Here is a 24,183-nt window from a genome sequence, read left to right on the forward strand (position 1 = left end):
TCATTTTGGTTGTAGACATGGGGAGACTAAGTGATTTGACCAGAATCACAGAATGTCGAGCTGAAGCTGAAACTTCAACCTGGTTCCCCAGTTGCAAAGTCTGCAGTTCTGGAAGTAACACCACATCCTCTCCCCTAAGTGCAACATTTAATCAAGTGGTCAACTGGATAAAAAAACATAAAGATAACAAATAATTTAAAAGTGCTTTGTCGCTATTTGAAAACTCAGAAAATATGTCCTTATTTTAGTCTTTTAGAGCACTAACCATAATTTTGATGCCAATAAGACCCTCTCATATATGTAATTTCTAAAGGAAATGCTCTAGGTATTACAGTTTTGATTACATCAAGATGATGTCAGGCGTTCCACACTTTTGTAATAAATATAGAATGTTAGCAATCTAGTTGTTCATTAGGATACTTTGAGAGGCAGAGGCCAGGGGCACGGACTCTGAAAATTGAAGGCAGGTAGGAGGGTGCAAAGGCAACAATTTAACCACACTGAGCAGGCAGGAAGGGCCGTGGAAGCACAACAGACTATGGAGGGCAGTGGAAAGGGGGGCAGGGGCAACAAACCAACAATACAGGACTTGCAAGAGAGGCTGTGGCAATGTAATAGACCATTGTGGGCAGAAGGAAGAGGCAATGGTAGTACAACCATACATGCCAACAGACCCGATTCAGCCAGGAAACGTCCAATGTTTTTAAGCTCAAATGGGCTTTATTTGATCTGTCTCCTGTCTACAATCTCCTCTTTTCAATGTAACTCAAAGGGGAAAATCAATACCCCAGTTTTTTTTCTCAAAATCTCCCTCTTACCAAGTTCAAAATGTTCGCAAGTATGGTACATTGGATCATGGAAGGAAATGGGATAGGGACATGGACTTGGATAACAGAGGAAAGGAGGGACATGGAGAGGTGCACCAAACTGACCCTGCAGGGCAGGCATCAGGGTTTGCAGCAGCACAATACACCACACAGGGCATGCAGGACGGGAGTGCAGCACAACAATCCATAGAAAGCAAGAGGGAGGGGACAGGACCATGCACATGGACAACAGAGAACAGAGGGGCAAGAGGCAATGGTAGCTAGCTGACCATGATGGACAGAAAGGAGAGAAAGCTGCAGCATAACAGACCATAAAGGGCAGGAGTGACGGATCGGGGCATTACAATGGAACAGACAAGCCAGGAGGGAGGGAGTAGGGGTCTGCACATGTAAACAGAGGGCTGGGGGCAAGGGGGCAGGGCAGGAGAAGCAAGATAGCCATGGAGGTCAGGCAGGATGGGCACTAGAAGCAAGACACACCATGAAGAGCAACAGTGAGACTGTGATGGCATACACACAGACCATGGAGGGAAGGTGGGAGGGGGTCAGGGGCAGCTAACTGACCACACAGGGAAGGTGGGAGGGGCCATGGCAGCACAGAAGACCATGCATGGCAAGTGGGAGGGTTAGTGGCAGCACAATGGCTATGATGGGCAAGAAGGAGGGTGCAGGGGCATGCACAAAGGACGATGGAGGATAGAAGGGAGGGTCAGGACCTGTGCACAGATAAGAAAGTTCAGGGGAAGGGGCCTCACAACAGACCACACGGGGCAGGCAGGAGGAGCAGTTGCAGCACAACAGACCAGGGAGGGCAGAAGGGTGTGGCAGTACAATTGACCATGTAGGACAGGAGGAAGAGGATAGGGCCATGGCATGTGGACAGGCAGGGTGGAGGTGGCAGGGACAGGTTACAGTCATCTGACAATGCTAGGCAGGTGGGAGGGGAGTGGCAGCTCAACAGAACACTCAGAGTAGATAGGAGATGGGACATGGTGGGCAAAAAGGATGGAGCAGGGGCATGCACAAAGATATCGGAGGGCAGGGGGAAGGAGAATAGGGGCAGCAAGCTAAGCACAGAGTTTAAGCAGGAGGTCAATGATGGGGCATAGAATTGGGCAATGGAGGGCAGGAGGAGTGGACTGGTACATCATACTAAATTGAGGGCAGTGGCAGCACATCAGACCATGCATGGCAGGAGGGAGGAGGCTAGTCCATGGATTCACACAACAGAGGATAGGGAGGAGGGGGATGGGGCAGCAACCTAACTGTTCAGAGAAGGCGGGTATTAGGAACTTTATTGTTTTTAAAACATTGTGTCTGTGCGAACTACTTAAAATATGAACAAGTATGCAGCATAATCTCACTTTTATTCAGGAAGAAGAGGACGTTTGTGACTGTGACTCCGGGCTCACTTGGCAGAAACACCCCCTGACCCTCCACCCCCTATCGCAAAATGTAATGCCCGTGAAAAGGGTAGGTGAACACGGTGTTATATAGAACATAGTCCTGAGAGCACGATTGAAAATGAAAACTAGATATAGTGTATGGTATAAACTATGCACCAAAAAGTGTGATATAAGATGAACCGGGCGTGAAATATAATATGCAATACATTGTGCGCAATGACAGATTCATTGGAGAGCGCGAGTTAGCACAGGCACTAGCGCGTGCTATGCGATATGCGCCTTGGAGTGTAATATGCACAGGGCAGTGTTGTGTAACCTAACTAGTCTCTAAAGTTGTAATATAAAATATGTGCTGGGGAGTGTAACGTTGCATATGCACTGTGTCAAAGATATGGATCCCAGATTGTAATATGTATGGCATAGCACTGTGCGTTATAACATAGGCATCGAGGAAGGCAAGTTAGATGGGGCAATATAACCCGTGCAAAGACAAGTGTGGCATGACATATTCACGGGGTGGTGTTACAGTGCACATGGGCTAGAGAGTGTCATAGCATATGCACTAGCTAGTGGAATACAACACAGAGGTGTGTGGCACTCGGCAGGCAATGGTGGGTGTAACACAGCATTGGGCTCTGTCAGGAGCACGCTGTGACTCTCAAGTGATGTTCGTCCCCTTTCCAGAGAGTAAAATAAAAAGTATTACACATCCGGCAGTGGATGTGTGTTTTATTAACCGTGAGGGGGGTTTCTTGCATAGTTTTGGTCGAATTTTTGTTGAATCCCCTTTGAATGGCTTGGTGTGCATGTGTATTAAATGTGCCCGTCAATAGCTACCCATGTTTGTATAAATAAACGACAAGGGTGTCTACCGGGATTAGGCATGGTAGGGCATCAGACATGTCAGAGCTTCACTAGTGGTGTAAATACATTCCACGTGGATTCATTGCATGCATAATCGCCTTTTAATGAATATCACGCAAATCGTCATGGTGATAGGTACGTACGGTTTGTCCAGCATGTCCTAGGTGTGTCTATAAATATATATTTTTTTAAAATAATAAAAAACAGTGGCCGGCCCTGGGGATTGGGGTCAAAAAAATATAATTAGGAGACAGGCCCTGGGGGATGGGGTCATCAGGGCCAATAAATTAGAATAAGAAGGGGAACCACACAGCCCTCCTTCTTAAAAAATTAAAATAAATAAAAGACTGGCATCGTGCCGGAGGCCATGCCCCCTCCGTGCAGCACTCTGCAAACTCGCCCCCAACAGGCATCTCCAGTATGCGCCAGGGAGCTGCGCTGCAGACAGGTGTTCTGAGGCCAAGCCCCTTTTTACACCTCTCTGCAACGCAGCTCTGTGGCGCTTACTGGAGGTACCTAGTGGTCTAGTTTGACCCTAGGGACCCTTAGGATTCACGGGGACTTAATCTCTCAACTTAGAACAGCCACAGGGCGCGTTTACGCAGTGGTGAAGGGAGGGGACGGGGCCTGAGGTGACGTGTGCAAACACGCACTATGGCACGTTTTAAATTGGGAATATAATTTCCCTTCAATACTGAGGGCCCCTGGGGGCTAACTAGCCCACAAAGTGCTTCCAGTAAGCGCCACTGAGCTGCATTGCAGAGAGGTGGTCCAGGCCGTGCCACTTTTTACACCTCTCTGTAACGCAGCTCTGTGGCACTTACTGGAGGTACCTAGTGGGCTAGTTGGACCCTAGGGACCCTCAGGATTCAAATGAACTTAATCTCCCAACTAAAAACGGACACAGGGCGTGTTTACACAGTGGTGAAGGGAGGGGACGGGGCCTGAGTTAACGTGTGCAAAAACGCTCTGTGGCCTGTTTTAAGAGGTAGTTTTAATTATATACTAGGGGATTACAGAGGAGGTCATGCTAATCACAGGGGGACCCCAACCCATAATGCTCCCTAGTGTATGTAGGTGTTTTTACTGTATTCTAAGTGTCTTTTAACATAGCACTGGCTCTAGGACTGGTTAGTCAGACTCAGTTACCACCAGTATCCGTCTGAAAAAGTTGAGAGTACAGGATGATTTTGCAACAAGGCTTCTTTCTGCTCTTCTTTTTGTTCTTTCTGCACGTTATCCTTCTACCTGCACTTATCTTCGTATTTGAGGACTTCTGTTGCTTCTTTCTGCACTTCTTTTGTTTCTTTCTGTGCATGTTTTCTTCTTTCCTCACATGTCCTATCTCTGTAGGCATAGTTAGAAATTAGCATTTAAAAAACCTTTGAAATTCGCAGAAAAAACCATAGGTTTCAGGCACGTTATAGTTAGAAGTTAGCATTTAAAAAACCTCAGAAATTCACTGAAAAAACCATGGGTTTCAGGGGTGTTATAGTTAGCTGGACTTTTCACTTGTACAAAACCATTGAAATTCCCCCGTTATAGTTAGTTCAGCTAACTATAACTCGCGCGCCCGCAATGCACTGCTGATGACGTCATATATTACATCACTCATGACATGGTCAGTGACATCACTGATGACATCACTGATGACATCTCAAATGACATCACTGATGACATCACTGATGACATCATCCTTGTGATAGAGTGGCAGACCTCCTCTCACCCTAATATAACCTTTGATACACACATTAAAAAAAGACTAAAATTTTCAAAACAATGGACATACCAATACCAGTTACAACAACCTCTTCAGTAATTCTAAGATCCACATACACATCCACTCATTCACCAACAGTCCTATACAGTCACTCATACATGTACTCACTCATCATATGTACTCATACACCTATATATCCTGTTACACAATGCCACTCATCCATAGAGTTACTCACACACATAGTCACTCATGCTAATAAAGAATCAAACATACATTTACTTGCATATACAGTTATACACACACCACCACACTTACTTCTACGGAAACTTACACATACTTAGTCTTTTAAACAATCACTTATAGAAACACATACTTATTCATACAGGAACTCTTTCAATCTCTCACTCTCAAATATCCTCACATATATACACCAATAGTCACATATACTAGTTTAAAACATATGTAGTTACTCATAAAGACACTATTGAGACAGTCATTCACTCACTAACACACCCATACACACACTCATCCACCCATACAGTCCTGCACACAAGCTGTGTTCAACACATACAAACAGTGAGTCACTCATTCATGCCCCTATGCACTACGTAATACCCCACACCGAACCATGCAGACACTCAGACTGATACTCAAAAAACCAGCTAATAACCTATATAGACACCCATGTTGTCAGATATGCCAAGCACTCTTACCTGAGTTCTCCAACTCTTACCTGTAAGGTGCTTGGTGATGTTTCGCAGAGACGCTATGGGCCAAACTCCCCTTAACTCTACTAAACAACCAGAGATCCTAATGCACTCTTCAGATTGATTATAGGATTGAGGGAGGAGGGCCGGATTCAACGCTAATGACGTTCCTGTAGTCGACCTGCGAGGCAACAAGAAAAAGTCCTTAACGCTCTTATTCTTCTTTTATTAGCTAACTAATCCTAGTTTTTTGGTGTTCAACTTTTGTTAGAGCACTTAGTACTACAAAGGTCCTACCTGCGATGCTACAGAATTGGGCTTCGCGTCCAGGAAGTTGTTGCGAGATGAAGGGTTCCGATGTTCTTTCCCTGTTCTACTAGATGCGTCTTGTTAAGCAGTTTTTGATGTGGAATCTATGAGCAAACAATACATCACTACTAGTAATTCTGCACATTAGAAAACACATTGTCTACTTTTCACTTTCTTTACCGTTTTTTCCCTAAAGCTTATACACTTACTGCGCAACCTTCCTGTTCGTTTTCTTAATAAGCTTGCTTCTAAATGAGATAGGATAAAACACAACATAGCAAAATACACATTGCACACTTCCTAAGGATAGCGTTTCACTGCTTTGATAACAAAGTTCTAATTCCTTTGTTCTTGAATCACAAAGGTGAGTCCAAAAATTAGTATTTCTTTAAACTGTCCTTCTTTCTTGCGATGGGCGCCAAAGAAATGTAAGAAATGTCACTTAGCTTTTCATTCCTTGCTTTCAGGTCACTATTCGCCAAGACTTGGTACAGATAGCGTGGAGAATGAAGATTCCAGTAGCTGGAGCGTAGACATGAAGAATTCAGGGAGCTGGAACGCTGAAAAGAAGGTAAGCGAAGATCTATGGAGGAGCGAGGCCAGCGCGATGTTTCCCGTAGTAAGGCTGGAAGGCTAAGCGCCTTCTAGAGTCTGGGTGTGGCTTAAATACTCCAGCCACACCCAGAGACATCCGTAATAGAAGCGTGAGTACGTGCCCTCGCATCGCGTCCCATTTCTGCATGGACGCGAGCGCGAGGCACACAAAGACGAGCAATGCGCTCTCACCCTGTCGAATGAAACAGCCGCACCACGGGCGCCCTGAACTCAAAGCACCACGAGTACCAAAGCTCATTAAAGCTCTTTAATTCCTGGAAAGCGTTCCAAGCGACGAACAGTATCACTCAAATAAACAAACATTGGCAATTTCACCGCACGGCACAATATTCCTACTGTGGTAAAAACATCACATCCTCTCAACTATATTTAATTTAATTTAATTTAATTTAATTGGGATTTTATAAAGCGCAAACAACCCAGAGGCCTCGTAGCGCTGTGTATAGTCAGACTGTTAAGATAAGTGAGTTAAAAGAACATACAGTTAAAAATGAGGAAAATTAAGCAAATAAGTGGGTTTTTAGTTCCTTCCGAAATTTTAAAAGGTTAGGTTCGCTGCGAAGGGAAATGGGCAAAGAGTTCCATGACTTTGCGGCGTTCCAAGAAAAGGAGCGTCCGCCCCATCTAGTGCGTCTGATTTTGTTTACAGTGGCTAAAGAAGCTGTGCTAGATCGCAAAGCTCTGTGGGGGAGGTAGGGGTTAGCCAAGGAACAGATCATAGTTGGAGCGGTCTTCCACATGGCTTTGTGCATGATACACATGCCCATAACAGTTATCACCAAACAGCACATATACATTATGGAGTGCAGGATGCACGGGATAGGGGTGGGTTTTTTATGGCGAAAAGGTCTTGAGGTACATGGGTTCATGACAGTACCCCCCTCGTAGAATCCCCCCTAAAACTCTAGGAACTGGTTTTGGTTTCTCAGGATAACGCGCATGAAACTTTCTCAATGCCTTAGGAGCATTTTGTAAATTGGCCAAAGGTTCCCAAGAACGTTCTTCTGGGCCATAACCTTTCCAATCTACAAGATAAAACAATTTCTTTTTGATGCGTTTAGAATCCAGGACTGCTTTTACTTCAAACTCTGGAACTCCATCTACCTCAATAGCCGATGGACCAGCTGTGAGTCTAGTTTTGGAATTAAATGGTTTCACTAAAGAAACATGAAAGACCGGATGGAAGTGGAAGTTGGATGGAAGTGACAATTTCACACTGACTGGATTAACAATGCTTTCTATGACAAAAGGACCAATAAATCGGGGACGAAACGCCTTGTGACTTTTAATCCGTAGGTTTTTTGTAGATAACCAAACCTTGTCACCTACTACATAAGAAGGAGTTTTCGACCTATGTTTATCAGCAAACCTTTTTTGACTTTCTTTGGCTTGTGCTAAGGATACTTGTGCTTGTTGCTGAAGTGTTACCAACCTAGTGACAAACTCTGTGACTGATGGGATATCCCCTGTTATTTTCTGCAACTCCATAGTATCTTTGGGATGAAAGCCATGATTACAAAAAAAAGGAGACATTCCAATAGCTGAATGCTCTGAATTGTTGTAAGCAAACTCCATAGCCCACAGAATATCAGACCATTCTTGCTCACAGGTACTTAACATACATCTTAGAAATTGTTCTATGGTTTGGTTCGTGCGCTCAGTTAACCCATCAGTTTGAGGGTGGTAACTGGACGAAGTACGCACTTCCATGTTCAAAGATTTTCCTACTTGTTGCCAAAAATGAGAAATGAATTGTGGACCTCTGTCCGAAAGTACGACAGATGGTATTCCATGTAATTTCACTATTTCTCTGACAAAGATATGAGCTAGCTCTAGTGCAGAAGGGAGTTTCTTTAGTGGAATAAAATGAGCTTCTCGTGAAAACTGATCTATAACAGTTAAAATAGTAGTGAAGCCAGCTTTTGTACGAGGTAACTCTACAATAAAATCTAAAGAAACAGTGTGCCAAGGTTGAGGTGGTACTGGTAAAGGTAACAACAAACCACTAGGGGCCTGATGAGTTGTCTTATTTTGAATGCAAACAGAGCATGTATTAACATACTCTTGAATATCTTTGAACATGGTAGGCCACCAAAAATGTCTCTTAAGTAACAAATACATCTTAGTGATTCCTGGATGAACAGACAACATAGAATCATGGTATATTTCTAGAATACGTCTTTGAATAGATGCAGTAGGCACATACACTTGATTGTTCATGTACAATAAGTCATTTTTCCATTGCAACAAGGGATACTTAGAACTCCACTCTTCTTTAGATTGTGTCCTCAGAGCCGCTGAAACCTCTGATAACACCTCAGTGTTTATTACTCCTATTTGAAAACGTTCCATCGGCAGAATTGGCTGTATTTTGTCTTTTTTTGTATTCAAATCATCACTTACACCAATGCGAGATAAAGCATCCGCCTTGTTATTCTCTTTTCCTGGGCGGTAAGTGATGATAAAGTCATAATCATTAAAAAACTGTGTCCAGCGCAACTGACGAGCAGACAAAGCTTTGACAGATTTCAAAGACTGTAAATTTCGATGATCTTCGTATATAGTTACAGGATGTCTAGCCCCTAACAGATAATGACGCCATTCTTCAAACACAGCTTTTATAGCTAATAATTCCCTATCAGCTATGGCATAGTTTTGTTCTGTGGGAGACAGTTTCCTAGAATAATATGCAATCGGATGCATTTGACCTGTGCTTTTGTCTCTCTGAGATAAAATACCTCCTATAGCATATTGTGAAGCATCTGCTTCAACTATGAAAGGTTGTGCGGGATCTGGATGTTTTAAAACAGGAGCTGTTGTAAATTGATCCTTTAAAGCTTGAAAAGCTGTTTCAGCCTCTATTGTCCACTCAAACTGCACATGTTTTCTTAACAACCTTGTGATAGGAGTAATTATTTTAGAAAAATTGTCAATGAAACGCCTGTAAAAATTAGCGAATCCCAAGAAACTTTGTACCTGTTTGATGGTAGAGGGACTAGGCCATTCTGTGATAGCCTGGACCTTTTTTGGATCCATTTCTATTCCTGAAGGACTGAGAATATAGCCTAAAAAGTCTACGGTAGTTACATGAAACATGCTTTTTTCCAATTTTACAAATAGGGAATTTTGTAAAAGCTGTTGAAGAATGGCTCTTACCTGTTTTACATGCTCAGACTTGTTCTTTGAATAAATGAGTATGTCGTCTATATACACAACACAACAGATGTCCAGAAAATCACGTAAGACCTCATTTATAAAAAACTGAAACGCTGCAGGGGCGTTACAGAGTCCGAAGGGCATGACCTGATATTCATATAAACCAAATTTGGTCCGGAAGGCCGTCTTCCATTCATCGCCCTCTCGGACTCTTACTAGGTGATAAGCCCCCCGCAAGTCCAGTTTCGTATAAATGGTAGCATCTTTGATTTGGTCTAGTAATGTTGGTATTAAAGGTAATGGATACCTATTTTTCACAGTTACATTGTTGATGGCGCGGTAGTCAATGCACGCGCGTAACTCCCCCCCTTTCTTAGAGATAAAAAAGAGAGGAGATGAGACTGGGGACTTTGAGTGTCTTATAAAGCCATTTTCCAGATATTCATCTAGGTATTCACGTAGATGCTCGTTCTCTTTTTCTGTTAACGCATAAATGCGACTACACGGTAAGGTTGCTCCAGGGACTAGGTCTATTTGGCAATCATAATCCCTATGAGGTGGCAAGGTATTGGCCTTTTTTTTGTCAAACACATCAATCAGATCACTGTATACTTCTAGAACACCTTCGATGATTAGAACACTTTTTGATTCCTTCGGGAAATCGTAACCCTGTATGAGAAGCTCAGTGCCTGGATGATGTTGTAAACAAGTAGAATGACAAAAGTCAGATTTAAACAATATCGTTCTCTGAATCCAATCTATATAAGGATTATGGAGCACCAACCATGGTATACCTAAAATTAAGCGAAACTGAGGAGCGTCGATTATATCAAAACTTATATCCTCAACATGCTTAGAAGCACAAGTCATGGTCAACATCTCTGTATGGTATTGTATAGGACCGGAAGTTAATTCTTTCCCATCAACCGCTCGTACTATCTCTGGTGTTTCCTTTATGATTTTATGTAAGCCTAACTCACAGAATAATTGAGTGTCCACAAAATTACCTGTAGCCCCTGAATCTATCAGTGCGTCTATGGACCAAGTTTTAGTTTTGTCAACTTTAGACTGCAGAAAAACTCTGATACTAAGATGACAGTGTGAGATAGCAGGGTTAGTGGAGGCCAAACTGGTTTGAACACTCGATAAAGTGACCTCTCTATCTATCGAGTTTTTTAGTTTTCCGACTGTTGCGTAGCAACAACCTCTGTAGATTTTGTTTTAGGTCTATTTGGTCGAGTTGGACATTCTTTTACAAAATGACCTTTTTTTCCACAGTAAAGACATTGATTTAATTTGCGGCGTTTTTCTTTCTCCTCAACGGTTAAGGGCCCTCTAATGGTTCCTATTTGCATAGGCTCAACCAAGTCTAATTTGGTCACTGATTCATTTCTAATGATAGGTTTCTCTTTAAATGAAAACATCCTATGATCGGTTTTCCCCTTCTCACCTTTTCTCTCAGAAATGCGATGATTTAGTTTTACCACTAAATCTATAAAGTCTTCACAGTCAGTGGGAGGATCCAGGATTTGTGTAACCATATCTTTTAGATCGTCTCTCAACCCACGATAAAACAATGATACTCTTTTTTCCTCTGGCCACTTTGCTTCAATTACCAACCTATTAAACGTTGATATATAGTGTAGAAGGTCGGAAGTTCCTTGTTTCAAATTCAGTAATTCATGATCTGCCGATTGCACAAACACATGTTTTGCAAATAATTTTTTCATAGTATTTTTAAACAAACGTAGATCATACAAAATCGGGTCATTTCTTTCTACATAAGGTACCGACCATAAAGCTGCATCTCCTCCTAGATATGATAAAATGAACGCAACTTTAGATGAGTCATCAGGGAAAGCTGTGGGTTTTGCTACAAAATGTAAATGACACTGATTTAAAAATACAGTAAATTTATTACAATCTCCATGAAATCTTTCTGGCGGCGCCAAAGGTACTGAAACTGGTGTTACTACTTGAATTTGAGTAGGAAGTGCAGAAGTTGAAGTAGACGCTCCACTAAAACTGTCTTGCACATTAGGTTGGAAAGTTGGAGGTTTTAACACTGGTTTTTTAATTGAAGGAAAAGACCATTGGGTTGAAGTTGCTTGTACCTGAGATTGTAACGCCGAAATATCCCTACGCAATGCTGCGTTTTCAGATTTTATATCCACTAACATAGTCGCTATGTCCTGTAAGGACACCTGAGGAGCTTGATCCATAGCGTCTGGGCGAAACTGGTCACGTGGGCTTAGCCTTCTGTCAGATATGCCAAGCACTCTTACCTGAGTTCTCCAACTCTTACCTGTAAGGTGCTTGGTGATGTTTCGCAGAGACGCTATGGGCCAAACTCCCCTTAACTCTACTAAACAACCCGAGATCCTAATGCACTCTTCAGGTTGATTATAGGATTGACGGAGGAGGGCCGGATTCGACGCTAATGACGTTCCTGTAGTCGACCTGCGAGGCAACAAGAAAAAGTCCTTAACGCTCTTATTCTTCTTTTATTAGCTAACTAATCCTAGTTTTTTGGTGTTCAACTTTTGTTAGAGCACTTAGTACTACAAAGGTCCTACCTGCGATGCTACAGAATTGGGCTTCGCGTCCAGGAAGTTGTTGCGAGATGAAGGGTTCCGATGTTCTTTCCCTGTTCTACTAGATGCGTCTTGTTAAGCAGTTTTTGATGTGGAATCTATGAGCAAACAATACATCACTATTAGTAATTCTGCACATTAGAAAACACATTGTCTACTTTTCACTTTCTTTACCGTTTTTTCCCTAAAGCTTATACACTTACTGCGCAACCTTCCTGTTCGTTTTCTTAATAAGCTTGCTTCTAAATGAGATAGGATAAAACACAACATAGCAAAATACACATTGCACACTTCCTAAGGATAGCGTTTCACTGCTTTGATAACAAAGTTCTAATTCCTTTGTTCTTGAATCACAAAGGTGAGTCCAAAAATTAGTATTTCTTTAAACTGTCCTTCTTTCTTGCGATGGGCGCCAAAGAAATGTAAAAAATGTCACTTAGCTTTTCATTCCTTGCTTTCAGGTCACTATTCGCCAAGACTTGGTACAGATAGCGTGGAGAATGAAGATTCCAGTAGCTGGAGCGTAGACATGAAGAATTCAGGGAGCTGGAACGCTGAAAAGAAGGTAAGCGTACATCTATGGAGGAGCGAGGCCAGCGCGATGTTTCCCGTAGTAAGGCTGGAAGGCTAAGCGCCTTCTAGAGTCTGGGTGTGGCTTAAATACTCCAGCCACACCCAGAGACGTCCGTAATAGAAGCGTGAGTACGTGCCCTCGCATCGCGTCCCATTTCTGCATGGACGCGAGCGCGAGGCACACAAAGACGAGCAATGCGCTCTCACCCTGTCGAATGAAACAGCCGCACCACGGGCGCCCTGAACTCAAAGCACCACGAGTACCAAAGCTCATTAAAGCTCTTTAATTCCTGGAAAGCGTTCCAAGCGACGAACAGTATCACTCAAATAAACAAACATTGGCAATTTCACCGCATGGCACAATATTCCTACTGTGGCAAAAACATCACATCCTCTCAACTATATCCATAACAGTTATCAACAAACAGCACATATACATTATGGAGTGCAGGATGCACGGGATAGGGGTGGGTTTTTTATGGCGAAAAGGTCTTGAGGTACATGGGTTCATGACACATGTAGCTACTCACCAACCCATGCAGCCACTTATACACAAAGTGAGAGACTGATACAGATATTTACATATTTAAACATTACTCACTAAGCCATGTATTCACTATGATACACTTAATCAGTCAGTTACACAATCATTTTTTCAAAAACAAATCATCCATTTAGACACTTATATACCCATTTATTCTTCCACCGACCTTGAGATATACAGATATAAAACATATTTAATTTTCAGAAAAACACACATTCACTGGATGATGTCATCAGTGATGTCATCAGTGATGTCATTTGAGATGTCATCAGTGATGTCATGAGTGATGTCACTGACCATGTCATGAGTGATGTAATATGTGACGTCATCAGCAGTGCATTGCGGGCGCGCGAGTTATAGTTAGTTGAACTAACTATAACGGGGGAATTTCAATGGTTTTGTACAAGTGAAAAGTCCAGCTAACTATAACACCCCTGAAACCTATGGTTTTTTCACTGAATATATATATATATATATCTATATTCACTTAAAAAACCATAGGTTTCACACATGTTATAGTTAGCTGGACATTTCACTCGTAAAAAACCATTGAAATTCCCCCGTTATAGTTAGTTCAGATAACTATAACTCGCGCGCCCGCAATCCACTGCTCATGACGTCAAAGATTACATCACTCATGACAGGGTCAGTGGCATCACTGATGACATCACTGATGACATCATCCTTGTGATAGAGTGGCGGTCGCGCGAGTTATAGTTATCTGAACTAACTATATTGGGGGAATTTCAATGGTTTTTTACCAGTGAAATGTCCAGCTAACTATAACATGTGTTAAACCTATCGTTTTTTAAGTGAATTTGCAAGGTTTTTTAAATGCTTATTCCTAACTATAACGTGTGTGAAACCTATGGTTTTTTAAGTGAATTTGTAAGGTTTTTTAAATCCTAAGTTATGTATGTTTTATTATATTTTTTATATATTTATTTTACAATAAGCTACCTATGTATATAGTTATAGATTGACTGTATCCTGTAATATGGAATGGCTCATTTAAAATGTTATTTTTTTTTTTTTAAGGTTTTTCACCGTGCGCGCACCGTGCGCGCACCCCGCGATTTTTTGAAAAAAAAATAAAATGTTTTTTTCGCCCTTCGGGGTCCTTCAGGGACAAAGGCTAGGGGGTCAGGAACTCTCCACTCTGCCCCCTTTTCATGTTCTCCACCTTTCTTTTTCACTGTCACACACAAAACACACAAAATGGTGGCCGACACTTCCTGATTTCGACCGATTCGAATGCTGACTGACATGTAACCACCAATCAGAATTACGCTCCCGCTTATAGATATTTATGTACTTTTAACTGCAATTTTCTCAGGAACTACTGAACAGATTGACACCATATATGCAAAAGGCACATGCCTGACCTGAGGACTACCTCTTTGCCAAATTTCAAGTAATTCTGTTCAGCCGTTCGGGCTGTACCTTCGACTAAAGGTCCTATGGGAAAATGCATGGGGAAAACGAGTTTTGGGACTCCCCTTTTTTCTCAGCCTCCGCTTAACGAATCACCCCGAGACTTTCAGGGTAGGAGCTGAGCGGAGCGCACCATTAATTTTGAAAATTTCACGAGGATTCGTCAACCGGTGCCAAAGTTATTCAAAATAGAATTTTCAGATTTCCTATGGAAACTCGGTCCTAACTATAACTATCTACTGGCGACCGCCAGTAGATTATATATATATTATCTACTGGCAGTCGCCAGTAGATAGTTATAGTTAGGACCGTGTTTCCATAGGAAATCCGCAACATTCTATTTGGAATAACTTTGGCGCCGGTCGACGAATCCTCCTGAAATTTTCAAAACTAATGGGGCGCTACGCTCCGCTCCTACCCTGAAAGTCTCGGGGGGATTCGTCAAGCGGGGGCTGAGGAAAAAGGGGGGTCCCAAAACGCATTTTCCCCATGCATTTTCCCATAGGAACTTTAGTCCTAGCTACAGCCCGAACGGCTGAACAGAATTACTTGAAATTTGGCAGAGAGGTACTCCTCAGGTCAAGGATGTGCCTTTTGTAGGTCTGGTGTAAATCTGTTCAGTAGGTCCTGAGAAAATAGCATTTAAATCAATATATATATCTGTAAGCGCGCTCCGTGCGCTTACCGTAAGCTAACCGTACGCGTACGGTGCCGTGCGCGAGCTCAATTCTGATTAGTGGTTACATGACTGTAAACATTTGAATCTGTCGAAATCAGGAAGTGTCGGCCGCCATTTTCTGTCTCTCGCACTGAGAGACAAAGGTGGGGAACGTGAAAAGGGGGCAACGAAGAGAGTTGCAGACCCCCTAGTGTTTGTCAGGGGGTCCAAGAAGGACCCAAAAGTACGAAAAATACATTTAATAATTTTTTTTATAAAACGCGGAGTGCGCGTACGGTAAGCTTACCGTACGCGCACGGCAAAAAAAAATAAAAATAAAAAAAAGAAGTAACAATCACATTTATTAAATAAATTAAAGGACCCACAAGGGAGAAAAAAACAAATGTTACTGTGTAAAAATACGCGAGGCGCGCACGGCATGGACTGCGCAACGTGGGCACTCGGTGCGCGAAGCGCACCGAGCGCCCACAGCGCGCGCAGGGTGTGCGCACAGTGAAAAACCAGAAAAAAAAATAAAAAATAAATACATAACTTAGCATTTAAAAAACCGAACAAATTCACTGAAAAAACCATAGGTTTCACACACGTTATAGTTAGGAATTATCATTTACAAAACCTTGCAAATTCACTTAAAAAACCATAGGTTTCACACATGTTATAGTTAGCTGTACATTTCACTCGTAAAAAACCAATGAAATTCCACGTTATAGTTAGATCAGGTAACTATAACTTGCGCGACCGCAATCCACAATGTGTAATTTCAGATGTCATCATTGATGTCATGAGTGATGTCACTGACCATGTCATGAGTGATGTAATATGTGACGTCATGAGCAGTTTATTGTGGGCGCGCAAGTTACAGTTACCTGACCTATGGTTTTTTAAGTGAATATATATATATATTTTTTTTTTTTTTACAAACTATGAACACTTAAAATTAACATTTTTAAAACCAATGAGGGATACATAAGTTAAACTTTAACAAAATATGATAATTTTATCTATTGACTGACCACTATGCTTTTATATTTTAATTATACCCTTTAAAATGAGACTTACCCCAAATTTAGATTCACTTGTAACATTTAGCAAAATAAAAAAAAAAACTGTTATACTATTTCACTGTTTTTTCGTGTTAAATTATGCTAATTAAAATACAGAAAAGATTTGGTGCGCGCATCACCGAGATTATTTTCCTTCTTTTCCAAGATGCGCTGTTGTCAACAAATATACAGTTTTTTTATGTACCATGTAATATATAAAGATTTTGTATATAGAAATAAAATAAAAAAATAATAACAAACAACACTTCCTGGTGTGCGTGTCACCGTACTTGTACTACTCCAACACGCTGGTTCCTGATTGGATCCTTAAATCACGTGAGAATTACTCAATTGTGGAAGACAGCTGTAAACCAACTCGTTGGAGCTTAAGATGAAGAGAGCTTCAAAAGGTAAAGTCTGTAACCTTTAAAATAATCACAACTGGCTGCGCGATCACTTTTAATGTAATTACATGTGAGAAGATGTGTAATTTCTCTAGAGAACAATCGCACGCCGGACCTTGCTCGCGCCGATCGTGCGCCGAGTCGCACAGCTTTGCTGCCTTCAAACAAGCGCTCGAGCCACGCCGGACCTTGCTCGTGCAGATCGCGCGCCAAGTCACACAGCTTCACTGCCTACAAACGTACGCTGGAGCCTTCCACAACCGCTCTCCATCCACGCGCCGATCGTGCGCCGAATTTCCTTCACAGAATAAGTTTAAATTACCGCAGTAACTTCTAGCTTTATAATTAATTAATTCATCTTCTCACAAAGTTATGCGCTGTTACATGCCAAGCTGTAACACAGCGTTGTCTTAAATGATGCACCAGTGGGCTTAACTTGTTGCTCCAAAGTTCACTGTATGTTACCACACAAAAAAAATGAACTTATAGTACCTTTATGGGTCCAATCCACCCGCACTCTTCATTACAGAAGAGCTAAAAATGAACTCAATTCCGAAAGATACCTCTATTTAACCAAACACGATGCAGCGCCACTTCCCATGGAATATTACTATAAAATCTGATATATAGGTGTCACAAACTCTTAATTTCCAGACGTCCCTCGATAGTTGCCAGTGTCATGTTTAAGAACTGCACACAGGACACAGGTAGTTGGTTAAAGTTGGAGGATTAATCCATAACACCTCATCTATCAGCAGTCAGTGAGCAACTAACAAATGGAGAATGTTCTCAACACATCCTATATTCTACATTCCACAGAACCCTGAACAAAGGATACCAAAAAGGGGAATACCACAGACGGGGACGCACACAGATCTGCAGCCCCTTCTGTAATGCCAAAAAGAATTGGCCATTGTGCCCATGGGCACTCTCTGTAATACAACCCCTTGTCGTTTTGTTTATATTAGTGTTTGAGTGCTGAATAGATACTTGACACATTATCTCTAAGTTAAGCTTGATTGTTTTTTTTCTGCAAGCTCCTCCAGGTTAAGCACAGGTCAATTTATTGTACAACCAAAGTGAAACAGCAAGCCTATGAAGCAAAAGCACCTGCCCCATAAGTCCCCTCCAATTATTCCAGTATTCATAATTTTGTTGTTGTTTGGTGTGCACATCCACTACTCCCGCTGTTTCCAGAGAGCAATCCCAAGGACCAAAGTTAATTCAATCACAAATATGAAGTGCACCACAATAAATAAGTTCCAAAATGATTTAGTCCATCCAATTAGTATGAATCCAAAAATGTTCTTTAATCTTCACATGAATATTGTAAAAACAGCTAATGCGTTTCATACAACTTCTGTGGGCTTCATCAAGGTGTATTGCTTAGTCGTGTCCTTCTCTGAGTAGTGTTATGTGTATCAGCAGCGTACTATTCCAAATCGTTGGTTTCTCATTTAGTGTACCTAATCCCTCTTGGATCCAGGGTAGGCTCAATGTCACTCTATTTGATAATTCCACAACAGTGCCTGAATATAGATGAGGCAATAACAGGGAAGGTCTCACAACATAACAAGCAAAGTCCCACTCCTACACAGGTGAGCTCCAACTGTTGTATTAATTGGAAGGATTATTCATCGCAGGCAACTCAGTAAGTAAAGCACCCCCAAATCTTCAAGGAATGGGCTGTCATATCGATGGCTAAAGTTGGCCTATATTGCAAGAGTATCCCTGTATAGGGGTTCAACCCGTCGTTATTTTTTGACTGTGCCTTCACCCAGTGTGAAACACATTTATCCTGTTAGACGTGTCCCCCATTGAGCTACCTGGCCCTGTGTTCTCCATGGCAGGTTTCTTCTAAAGAGTGTTTGTGTTCCTTCATTTACTCACTGTTGAGGCTTTCTTGTGTAATATTTTTGCACATTTGGGGCCGTATTCTGCAAATTGCCCAAGGAGCACAGCAGGTGTGTGCGCCCACTTTGCATTTCCGTGGAGCACTTCGGAATCACAGAAGGGGCGCAGAAGCTTGCACAGCTCATTTTGTACCCCTTGCAGGTGAGTACACTCTTTACAGTGTAGGGAAGCTCCCTCCTGTACAGAGAAACACAAAGTGGCTTAGAAGCAGCCACTCTATTATTTAACTGTATGTGCTGTCCCCACATCAGCATGAATTCACAACTACCCTGGGGGCAGTGCAGTCATCATAACAGAGTGCACTATTCTGGTTCATGGCTGTTTTCCTGCATTGCTCTCTATAAACCTAAGAATTAGTGTCTCTCATCCTTTGATTAGACACCTGAATCTGTTGTATGCTGGTTCTTGCCACTCTTTAGCCTTACTGAAATTTGACTTGTATTCCTCTGTTGTTTCTGCAGTTTTAAATAGGGCAAACTAGGCCTGAGGTCATCAAAGTGCTTACCAAGAGAAAAAGGCATACACATTTTTAGGTTTGGGATATCAATTGAATTGGCCGGAATCACAGGATGTTAAGGCAAGGTTGGGATTCGAATCTGGTTCTCAGGCGCCTACATTTGGCCACATCTCCTTCCTTAATAGCTGTTTCTTTGTGCCCTTTCTCTCATTTCTGTTTGCGTGGGGAAGCTGTGGGTCAATTTAGGGTGGCCTTCAACTTTAAGTGATGGTGCAAGGGTTTGGCTGTCGTTCCCCTTTATTTAAGCATTGTACCTATTCCGGGCTCATTATTGTGCAACCTTGTACTGGTATTTATTTATGTATTGGGTCCTTCTAATGTGGCCCTGACTTTCCCACTCTCCTTGTTTTTTGTGCAAGCTTTGACTTCATCTCATGATCCACTGTTGTTCATCTGGCCCCACATTTTGGCCAGTGGTGGTCCTTGTTGAGTTCTTTGGTCCTGGGTGCTTATGGATCCTTGAAGTATGAATTGTAGAGTATGGGTCCTTTGGTTATTACACCTTTTATTTTAGGGGCTTATGTGGATTTAGGTTGTGGGCTCCCCATATGTTTTTCTCTATGCTCACAGTGTTGCCTGACCTATGCATTCGTTTTGCATTGTTGCAGACGTTCTTGTTGTAGCTTTGTGCTCTTTCTCTCCTTACCTTTCTTTAATATGGGGTCTGATCCAGTGCTATTCCCTGGGTTTTGGATTGGAAAAAGCAACGCATGTTTTAATGGATTTCTTGTTTCCTTACTCCTTGTTCTCTTGTGATTCTCTGCTGACTTGCAATGTTTTCTGGGGATCCAGCACATGGCTGCCCTTAGCTATGGTCTGATGTGGGTAGGAATGTGTTGGCGTGTAACATATGTGGCTGTCATCATCTGATCTTGTCTACTTTCATGACTTACCCTCTTTTTCCTGCTCTTAAACAGTGTTTTCCCTTTAGTTCTTGATTCTTTTTTTCAGGAACTGGATCTCAGTTTTCTGGATCTGGTTTTCTGGTTTTCACATTTGGTATGCTTTAGATACTTAGCTCAGGCTGGTGTGCTCATGTTCCTTGCTTTGAGTTTGGCCTAGCCTTTTTTGGGGAATTCATGAACCTGGCCTACACCCCAAAGTAGGGGTAAAGAAGGTCAGTGGTGGTCTTCCTGCCATTTCTTTATGATCCTTTCTTTCTTTGTCTTGCCTCTGACAGTGGATGATGGGTTAATTTCCTAAGCCTTCCTATTACCTTGTGGGGATAGGATTTTGCTTGGCTTCCCTGCTCTCCTGGATGCACTGCTTTTGTCCCTTTGGTATTTAAATGCTTGTTAGGTGGATTTGACACTTGTAGCTTTGCTTGCCTTTTGAGGAAGGTACTTTAAACTTTGGGTCTGGCCTGTGACCTTTCCCAATATATTCCAGGATAGTTGATCACTGCCAGTTGCATGTGGTCTGGAGAAAGTAATGATAAGGAAAGTCTTCCATAACTTGCATGTAATCTCTTAGAATAAAAACGTATCATTCCTGTTGTAAGGAATTTAGAGATTAATGGGGCATGTGAATCAGTGATGTTACTAAATAAACCTGAACTCAATGTCCTGATAGCCATGGCACAGAGCAGACTGGCTTAACTTACTGGCAGTGTTTAAGCTATTATGTAGTACTAAAACAGTACTAAAGTACAAAAACTGCACAATAAAAATACTAAACCCATTTTCGGAAAATAGAGAATATTTTAATAAATAAAATGACACCCAAATTACAAAAGCCCAATGAGGGAATCCAAAAGTATGAATTTTTCAAGTTTAAACATAAAAATCACACTAAAACATCATTATGGTCTCACCATAGTTGTCTGGTCGTGCCTGACTGGTACCAAGATGCAAGTTAAAGCTGATTGCAAAGCCGAAAATAGAAACCTGGTTGGGCCCAGTGAGAGATTTTACCTTCTGACTAAGTCTCAAAAACCTTCAGTGGTTCAAATAAGCTGGCTGTGGCCAAAGAGGGTTCCACGATGTAAGATATCCACTAGACAATGTCCTGGTGAAGCTGTTGACTTTTGAAAGGGAAGATCAGAGCTTGAGAAATTAGAATTTTATGCTCAAGGAAGGTCACTTGCTGGACGGATACCTCACCTAGTGAAGATTTCTACCTTCAGACAGAGGTTCGCGGATGAATTTCTCTGGATTTCTCTATCAAAACATTGACAAATATCCCGTCCGCTGTATCACAAGTGCCATTGGATATAATAGACTCGTAATTCAGCGTACAGGATATCCATTACGTTTGTGATGGAGTAACCCAGTCTGCCAAACTCTAAATCAGGTCCCTAGTCACATTTTTGGAGCTCAGAATTATTCAGACTGGCAAGGCTGCCGGCTGTAGCTGAGGAGGGATCTACAAGGCCTGATACTTGGTCTGTGAGCCCTTGCTGAATCAAATTTGTTGCTGTGAGAAAGCTTTGAGAGGGAACAACCTAAATCTTTAGTTCAGTGACAGTGCCCCTTTATTGGATCAGCTGGTTGGTCCCAGTCCAGTTGAGGTCTTTGTAGCGAAAAGGTTTCTAAGTCCCATGTTTCAGGACATGGTAGGAGGCGTACACTTTGACACCAGCCATTTTTTCAGGACCTTAGGGACAGCACTTGGTGCTCAAGAGTCATTCCACAGAGGTCCGCAGAAGGGTCCAGGTCAGGTCCAGTTATAACTGGCCTGCTCAGCAGTTGCGGAAAAAGCCTCTGGCAGCTTATATTCTCCCCGTAGCTTGAACAGGAGGTCAGCCTTATGACCCGTGGAGTCCACGTCTGAAGCCTGGGTCCTAAAGGGAGGGCATATCCAGTCTTCCAGGCACTTCTGGGATCACAGGAAGCAAGTCCAGTCCTTTTTTGCTCTTCCAAAGGTCCAGAAAGTGTTCTGAGGAGAGTACTGGGAATTTCACAGTCATGCCTGGCTCCAGCCTGTGGGTGCGGGAAATTGTTGGCCACTCTCTAACCTATGGGGTAAAAGTTCCCAGGGGTGAACCTACCAACGTTTTCAGCATTTCCTGTGTGCCCTACTGCAAATAAATGCACAGTGCCCCTCAACCTAAAACCAAGATGGTAGAACCTTTCTTCCCAAGAGCAGCGCTTCTGTGCCCACCCCCAGAGAGAGAAATGGTCGTGGAAATTAGCAATACCTTCTCAGTGATCAGTCGAAACCAGTTTTGAGTGTAGCTTCTCCCTCATTGGGATCACTTTGTGTCTTACTGGTGGACCAAAGGAAGGGCATGACCAGGTGTCAGATAACATTTGCCTGAAACATGGTGTGACCCTATGAAGTTAATCAAGTCCTGGCCACAGCCCACTAGCTACCCTGTCAGGAGAAAAGCATCACCTCCCAACACCCCACACCCAAGGCCATCTGTCCCTGATCTGGGAGCAAGTTGACACCTCATCAAGGGGGCAACTCAGCTGCCAGGTGCCAGATGGAGCTCATGCAAATTGACCTTTAGGGGCTTTAGGCAGGAAAGAGGTAGCTTTCTAAAAGTAGCTTTTCCAAAATATTTAATTCAAATCCAACTTCACCACTGAAGGAGACTTTGCTATGCATATTAAAAAATGTCCTTGAATAATATTTGTAGTTGTTTCCTAGCCAGAAATAACATTATTACATTTCATCTTGTTTCCTAATGTTTTCCTATGGAATAAGAACCCTGCTTTTGAGGCCTTTCACTGTAAGGACATGTTTAACTTTAAACGTTTACATGTCCTACTTTTAAATATCATGCACCCTGCCACATGGGCATTAAGGCCTCCTTAAAGTTGATTTATTATTATTTAAAAGGAAGATTTAGGCCTGTTTAAAGGGGTTATTTTGACAGTCGAATTTGCAGTTTTAAATCTGCACAGTCAGACTACAAATGATAGTCCTGCAGTCATGTTTACACTGTTGCTGTTGGAGATGACACAAGGTGTGTGGCAGTCCATTTGTGACATTTAACTTACGGCTTCTGTGTACACTTCTGCACCGTATATGAGGGGTGTATGGGTAAGTTAAATATAACATTTAGGACTATCCCAATTTCATCATGCTGAGAAGGGGGAGCACAGACACATTACTACTGGTTAACATAAGTAAAGTACACAGGTTTCTACAACCAGCAAAAAGGTCAACGCAAAAAGATTTGGAGTACACTATGTAAATGATGGTCATTTCTCATACCAGTCCTTAAGACCATCTTGCCCTCCCTACAGTGTCTTGAGATTTCTTCATATAGGGCTTCTTTTGTAGGCAACTAAATGGGATTCTGGCTAGAGGTGGTCCTTTATAATCACAACTGGATGGTGAGGAGTTTCAACATATTTCTTTTAGGTAGACAGTTGGGTGCCTGTCTTTCAGTAGTAGACACATCTAATGATGTAAGTGCTGGGATGGGGAGTAAGAATTGGAGCAATGAGATTACCAGTAAGTATCAAAGCATTACGGAACATGTTGTCATTCTATAATAAGATGTAATTTAGTGGCTAATGTGTTTATTCATGCTAAAAAACAAACGTTTTTACAGGATCTCTATGAGTATTTTTTAGTGGAGCTGGGCTGAAGACTGGATGATGTGTAGTGCTTTTGTTTTGAAGCGGTAGGACACACCTAAACTCAGCACTCCCAAGAGGAGGCTAATTTACCACTGCACCTTTAAACAGCACACATACAAAAAATACTGAGCACTCTCAAGATGAGGCAAGCAAACAGATTCACATGCATTTAAAATGAAAAGTGTGCATTTATTAACTCAACCCTTTTAAAAGGAAGGCAAATTTGATTGGTTAATGCAGATTCCCAAATTTCAAATAACATAGGCACAAAAACAAAATAACATATGGTATATATACATTGAGTAGAGAAACTTATAGCTTATGTACATGAAGTAAGTAAAA

This window comes from Triturus cristatus, chromosome 3_2 (assembly GCF_964204655.1).
Source record: "Triturus cristatus chromosome 3_2, aTriCri1.1, whole genome shotgun sequence".
Lineage (NCBI taxonomy): Eukaryota > Metazoa > Chordata > Amphibia > Caudata > Salamandridae > Triturus > Triturus cristatus.